A 6060-nucleotide genomic window follows, 5' to 3' on the forward strand; every position below is an offset into this window, starting at 1 on the left:
AAAAATTTTGACTGGTCGATAACTAGTTTTGGATAACTATTTTTGAAGTTATTGAAGTTTCAAGTTAAGGACAGGAGGAATGGTGGAGTGTAGTATTATTTTTATCTGCGCTCATTTCCCAACCGCACTTCCCCTCCCACTCTAGTTTTAAAACTCTTATAACTTCTACAATAGTTATCCAAAACTGGTTATCCACCAGTCAACATATTTAGTACGTTATTCTCAATTTAAAAAGTTAATAAAATATATACGTTACCATTTAAGTTTCAAAAGTTGCTATCAAAAAAGCTAAGAGGGGAGTAAATAAAAAAAAAATTGTAAAAAATTGAGATCACATTGTATAAAAACAATATAAAAAAAAATGTTAATTTCTAAAACCTATAAGATATTGAGTGGTTCACGCTAAGTGTATCCCCTGTATTTAGTTAAAATTTAAAGGCCTTTTAAAATGATTTCTATTTATTTTCATCATACTGTTTTAATTATTTTGCATACAAATATGTACAGGGTGGGGCAGTAAAACGGCCAATTTTCCAATGTATTTAAATGGGAAACCCCGTTTCACTGCCTCACCCTTTACAATTTAAAGATCTATGAAAAGGTTTTTTAGTTGCATTTTGTTTTGTACATTGTTAATCTAGTAAAATATAAGTATAATAGAGCTTTGAAAGAATATAATATATGAAGTATAAACATTTAGTGTGAGATTGCTCTAATGGAAGTATATAATACATAAATATTAATTTTATTGAGAATAAGCGATTATAATTTAAACTATAGAGTACAAATGATTCCAACTAAATTTAACAAGACATTGTATATGTGTTATTTGTTCCACTATGTTTTTGCAAAAAATAAAAACCAGTACAGTGGGGTCGGGGCATATTAAGGACGGGGAGGAGACAGGTTTACAGGAATTTTTAAATCTGAAAGTGATAAAATCACTTTCGAAAAACGCTTCGATGCAAATCGGTAGTTATTATTTTCATGCCAGTACAGTCCAAACCATGCACAGTATAAGTTAGAAAGTATTAAATTGAAAAATCGGTGACTTAAGTCGTTTTTGAAATGACCTATTCAATTTAATACTTTCTAACTTATACTGAGCATGGTTTGGACTGTACTGACTCGAAAATACTAACTACCGATTTGCATCGAAGCGTTTTTTTGAAAGTGATTTTATCACTTTCAGATTTAAAAATTCCCGTAAACCTGTGTCCTCCCCGTCTCCCCTATACCTCGACCCCACTGTTCTGGCTTTTTTTAAAATATAGAATTATGAAAAACTCTTTATTTGTATAAATTATGTAAATTTAATAATGAAATAGTTAGGATTTTATTTATTTAAAACTTAAGTAATTGTCGTCCAAAAAAATTGACCATGTCAATTAGCCTATTTTTAAATGGATTTTGGAGATTTCATTTCAATTTTATGACGTATACACTATGTATCCAATGATAGAATATCAACATTTTGCACATGTTATTATTATTTGTGTTGAGATAAAAATGTAATACTTGTTAAAAAAAAAATTTGTTTGGAGTTAGGTGATGCTATATTCCATACATTTATTGTAAAAACCCCACGTAACTTAATGACTAATTATGATACCGAAATGGAATTTTCACTGAACAATTGTAATTGAAGTGTTCTTTCTTTTCTATAATATCCTTAAACAATTTTTTTTCGACATTTTAATTAGCCAAAAATTGAAAGACACATAAAAAACGTTATAAATTTCATTAAATTTTTATGCTGACTCAAGTTTAAAATTAAAAAATTTTGAACCGAACTTTTTATATCCGTCCTTTAATAAAGTTTTAAAGCAGCATGTAATGGAACGATTGCGATTCGTATGATAAGAATTTATTATTATTATGAATGTTGGCGGCGAAATTTGAATGTCACGCCAGCCAGGTATCATCCGACAATCTCTACCGCCTGTTTCCCTCCGCTACAATCAGGTCGATCAACGGACACCCGTCGCCAGCACATGACACGGCCATATCATGTGTTGACCGTACCGCTCTTACAATATTTTGTTACTTTTTATTATACGCAGGTACGTATATTACAAATTAAATATATTTTATTTTATTAAATAACCGATAAAGTGGGTTAATTATATAGTGAGGTTAATGTTATTATCTCATACAGTGATGTTACAGTATATTATAACTTTAATACCTAACAATTTTCGCTGCGGTTACTTGACTATGATACGCATATACTATTTTTTTATTACAGTGTGACTAGCTCCGGCTCACAGCGACTTCAAAGTTCAAATCATAAAAAGACGATCGAAATAAATATGTCCTGAATTTCAATTATAAAAACGTCAAAATATATGTTTATGGGGTCACCGCATTCGAATTTCATATACATTTTAAAGTCTGCCTCCTTTTTTGGATTTAGAGGGAGGATTCTTTTAATTAAAAAAAAAATTTCATGAAATACAATAAATTATATGTATTTGAAGTCTTTGCGTTGAAGTTTGATAAGAATTGAAAGATAGCTAGGAGTTACAGGGGACTTTTTTTAGATTAAAAAAAAAGTCATCCATTAATTTTACTAATAGGATTATTGAAATCAAAAATTGTATAAGATTTACAATCAAATTATATTTTCGAAAACAAAAACATTTGTAATTGAATTCCTAAGTATTTAAATGTAGGGATTCAAATTATTTTTTTTAGCAGAGGTCTGCAATTAAAATTAGGTTGTTTAATTATTACAGACATAGCTATTTAGAAATATATTTGAACTGTCTATTGGAACGAGAAAATGGATTTTATCGTCTCAATATTCCAATAAATCGTAAATATACAAACGTAAGTACAAAATATCTATTTTTTTTAATACTACTTGTTTCATACGGAAATCCGGATTTTTCAAAAAAACGCTATTTGAGCCACTTGAAAACCTTATAAATATTAAATATTGTACAGTTAAAAGCTGTGTACCTATTAAAATGTAAATCAAAATTTAATTTATATAATAATTCATCTACCGCTTGCAATATTTCATTTAGTTCATGGTGTTGGCGCTTATAGCTACGTCCATGTTAACTCAACTATCGCATTTCACCAAAGCCACCATTCTCATAATCATCGTTCTCATGCATTGCGTTATCAACATGACCACCGTAAGCAGCGCCATCGACTGCGAGGACTTCATCATTAGCAAACCGTACAAGTAATACTTAGGTACATGTCTAACTGTTGAGTACAACTTATTTATATGATAGCCGTCTAAAAGTTTACGCTTACTTACAGCATTGATTGAATTTTTAGATATTATAATTTTTTTAGTGTAAGTACTTAACTTAAATAAAAACGAAAAATATAAAGCAATAAAGTGATACGGTAATAACTATCCATGCGCGAAAATCACTTCAAAACAAAACTAATAACACTAAAACAATTAATGAGGCTAAGTGTCACATAATAATAATAGCATCTGTCCGAAGTTTTAATATGTATAACCTATTACAAACCTGCTACTATACTATATTTAGGTTCGACCGTTATTTCTTGAACTTAACAAATAGGTAGCGCGCTATGATTTTAAATGAAAAAAAATAAACAGTATAACACTCTACACTACTTTAAACTTAACGTTTAAAACGCAAACTCAACTACCTAATGATTAATTGCGATGTCCTGTTATAACCGTAATATATTCAACATTACTGGGTACCCCATGTAGGTCAATATATTGGAAACAGTAATAGTTGTTTAAAAGTTTTTGTAAACGTATGATAGTTGCTACAAGGTCGGGTTTTTAAATATACTAAACGAGTTACTGTTATATTTTTACCAGCGTTTTGTTTTTTTGTCAGGATTTTATCGTTTTTGCTGATCTCCGTCACCGTGGCACTCGTTTACTTGGCTATAGGAACGTAAGTATCACCTATATACGTTTCAAATATTTGGAAAATTCCTACAGCCGGTATCAACTGCAATGTGTTATGGGTTCAGATGGATAAATCTTCGAGGTCATCCAAAATCCGAAGACGTAACGAAGCTTTAGTGTACAACATCCTACCGCCAAACGTAGTCGACCACTTTCTGGGAAGCTACAAACTTCAACATGAAGAACTAAATAGCCAAAATTTTGCTGAAGTCGGAATATAGTACATAGTTGATTATTTTCCTCGTCGAGTAAAGCTGATTTAATATTTTCCCTTTTGAAATTGAAGTCATCAAATACAATAAAATAATTTTTTTATCTTTTAGACTTTTATTCCGGAGAGACGGTGAACAACCAGGGACTGGAATGTTTAAGATTCCTCAAAATATCTGATTTTCACGTGGTATGCTTAAACGGTATTGTCATATTCAACGGCCAACGCTCGTCTAAATTACATAAGACTAATGAACGTTACAGCTTTTTGAGCAACCACGGTACCACGACATCATTAAAATCAAAACTATTGGTTCATCTTAAATGGCGGCTAGCTGGTTAAATTCGGCAAGAAAGGTTGAGGTAATAACTCCCTGGTTACGCTTATATTTTGTTTGACACTTACTTATCGTTAACGAATTTAGGCCGAAGATTCAATCGAAATAAGATGGGCACATCTAGCGTTTCTCGTCGACTTCGCTGTTGATCTGAAAAAATCATTGCAATGATTTAACGAGCAAAGTTTCAACCACTTTGTATTACAAATGGGTAAATATTTAGTGTACTCGTACAATAATAATATTATATTAATAATACAAGTCTGTTCAGGGAATATAGATTACGCAATAATTATTTACTATACATAATCATTGTTTATGATAAGAGACGAAAAATAATTTTTTTAAATATTAAAAAAAAATGTTTATCACTACTGAAGGTAATGTAATAAAATATGCTCTATTGTAAAATCGTTTAAAATTAGCTTGTTATATTAATTGCAACTTTATTTTTTCCTCAATAACGTAACACCTAATGTCCCCAGGTATCAACCACGAGTTTTTTTAATTTAAAGTAGTACTGGGGATTTAATTACAATATTGAAAAACCTGGGACAGCTGCTCCTGTGGTAGTTTTTATCAAAACCTAGTCTGTCTACACAATCGATGAGTTCTTTTTATTATATTATATTTCTTCCTGGTTTATAATATGTTTTCTTACTTAATCATTGTGTATGTTATACACATTTTTTTTAACATCAGAGTACAATATTATTTATCTTATTTTCATTTTCTAGCTTCACTTCCTGGTATGTGGGCAAGAACCATACAAATTGGCAGCCAAAACATTTAACATGACTAGTTGGAAACTTGGTCAGGCGTCTCGTCCAGATTATCTCATAAAGTATTTGCAAGTTGATCAACAAATTGCAATTTTCACATGTCCCACAACATGGCAAGTATGTTTTAATTTATAACAATTTTGTAACTGAGTTATCTAAACTTATAATCGTAGAGCCGAGGCTGTCGCAGGTCTGTAAGAATGAGTGAACAAAATTGCTTTTAAGAAAACACTACAATGATAACTTATAGAATATGCTGTAATAACTGTAAAGTAAATTGCAAAGTGATCTGTTTTTTGACGTTTAAGACCAAAAAGCCAGACAAAATGTCGAGTATTTAGGATGGTCGGATTTCAATTCCGTAAAGTTATACAAGCTCTTTAGGAACTTTACTAGGTTAATATGTAGAAAACAGATTTTTGATTTTTGAATGTAGAAAAATTATGCTGGGATATTGAAAAATGTATTTATTTAATTACAAGAAACTAAAATGACTTTTACTCATAGAAACAATTATTTAAACTTAAAATGATACCTTGAAGCTTATACGAATTAACCGGTAAATTAAATGACATCATCGAAATTTATTGAAATCTCTTTTTTTTCTGAAATATTGCCTATACAAAACCCCTTAAAAACAGACCGCACGTAATCTTCCTAAAAAAACGTCGCAGTGGACAGTTTTTTTCATTTTTATTTAATTGTAAATATTAGGTTACTAAAATAATTTGACAACATACTTTAATATACGAGTATTATACCAGTATTCTTTACACCTTTGTAAGAAATAATACATAAAGTTATTAGGTATAGT

At 30.2% G+C, this 6060-nt stretch overlaps 1 long non-coding RNA gene across 1 annotated transcript; it reads left to right on the forward strand.

The window, feature by feature from the left end:
* Positions 1-4336: 4336 nt before the first annotated feature.
* On the forward strand, positions 4337-5297 carry LOC126845108 (uncharacterized). The gene is made up of 3 exons (XR_007686708.1): positions 4337-4489; positions 4552-4675; positions 5202-5297. It is a non-coding gene; the product is annotated as an uncharacterized LOC126845108 (long non-coding RNA).
* Positions 5298-6060: the final 763 nt, after the last annotated feature.

The sequence above is a fragment of the Adelges cooleyi genome, unplaced genomic scaffold (assembly GCF_023614345.1).
Source record: "Adelges cooleyi isolate 19-005CV unplaced genomic scaffold, UGA_ACOO_1.1 ACOO_flye_CR_arks_rails_tigmint_CR_PRNA_671, whole genome shotgun sequence".
Taxonomy (NCBI): Eukaryota; Metazoa; Arthropoda; class Insecta; order Hemiptera; family Adelgidae; genus Adelges; species Adelges cooleyi.